This window comes from Myotis davidii, unplaced genomic scaffold, assembly GCF_000327345.1.
Source record: "Myotis davidii unplaced genomic scaffold, ASM32734v1 scaffold125, whole genome shotgun sequence".
Taxonomy (NCBI): Eukaryota; Metazoa; Chordata; class Mammalia; order Chiroptera; family Vespertilionidae; genus Myotis; species Myotis davidii.
The window spans coordinates 7,806,562-7,807,949 of record NW_006299390.1 but is presented as its reverse complement, the minus strand read 5'-3'; the positions used below and the strand labels follow the sequence as shown (position 1 = coordinate 7,807,949).

The following is a 1,388-nucleotide window of genomic DNA, read 5'->3' as shown; positions in this document are numbered from 1 at the left end:
CTGAATCATCAAGTTTTTCCAGATGTCAGTCACACCAGGGCAATGGCAGTCCAAGGAGAGGTGGTCAGTAGACAGTGAAACAATCAGGGGAGGCTTCCTGGTGGTGGTGGTGGTGGTGGTGGTAATCAGTTTTGGGAGAGGAAGATCATCAACCCATGTGGCTCTGGCAGTCAGGTTCTGAGGGGTCTGGGTAGTCAGGAAGGGACATCCTAGAGATCCCAGGGCAGGCGGCCCATTCCTGTGGACTCAAGAGGGCTGGGCATGGCACCAGTCCCTGCTCACTTCACATGAAAAGTGGTGCCTCTGGGGAGAGCAGGGGCTGGGATGCTCAGACCTGGTGAAGAACCAGGGAGGAGATGAGCTCATCCAGGCTACATCTGTGAGAGCGGCGGGTGTGGATGGGGGAGTATGAGGCAGGAGCCACTTAGAGCAAAGGCTCCATTAATCAGCGTGGAAGGGCTGGTTTCAGGCCTCCGGCCAGCTAGCAATTAGGCCGACCCTGGAGAGCGGAGGAGAGGCAGGAGGGGGAGGAGCCTGAGCGTCCTGGGCGCTCAGACACCGAGGGTAGTGGCAGGTGTGAGTGTGATGGGCATTGGTACAAGCGGCCCTGCCTCACCAGCCTGGCATCCATGGAGCCTGTTTCAGCACCAGGCAGGCCTTCCTCCTGTCTCCACACCCTGCACAGCAGGGCCCTTCCCTCCTGCCTGTCCCGGGCCTGGGACAAGAGGAAAAAGAACCAGAAAAAGCCACAACTCTTCTGGTCCAAATGCCCCGGGACAGCCCCCCTGGCCTTGGATCTAGGTTATAGATGGGGAAACTGAGGACCAGAGAGGCCAGGTCATGGTCATGGCGTCAGCGAGTCGGGGAGCACAGAGGGCTGGCTGAGCCGGGCCGCAGCGAGGGGCAGGGATGTGAGTCACTCCCTGTGACCCAGGGCTGCAGACAAAGGCGGGAAGAGAATTGTTCTCGTGAGACGCCCTCACTGTGAGGCTGAGAAAACTTCTGGAGGGAGGAGAAGCGCCCCCCACCTAGGATTCTGCAAAGTGCCTGACTACCTTGGAGACACCTCCTACCCTCAGGACGGAACTTTAAGTTTAGGCTTCCTTGGACACACCAGCCCTGCCTGGGAGAAGGCAGCCTATGTGGCCACATCCGGGCATCTTTGTGGGTGGGCCTGTGCTGATGTGGCCCAGCCTCTCTGTGTAGGCACCTGGTCCTGAGACCCGCCCCCTGGGGGCAGGGCAGGGACTCCTGGGGAAGGGTCTCCCTGGTGCAGCCGCAGGAGGCGGGCTCCGGTGACCTCACAGCAGCTCCCATTCCCTTCCTTTTCCATGAGTCATGTTACTAAAAGCGGCCAGGGACAAGTGACAGCTAGATGTGGTGGTGGT

At 59.7% G+C, this 1,388-nt stretch overlaps 1 protein-coding gene across 1 annotated transcript in view; it reads left to right on the top strand.

Moving 5' to 3' along the window:
- Nucleotides 1-1,388, top strand: part of AQP1 (aquaporin 1 (Colton blood group)) — a 16,160-nt gene that overhangs the window by 7,262 nt on the left and 7,510 nt on the right. The window lies entirely within an intron of this gene.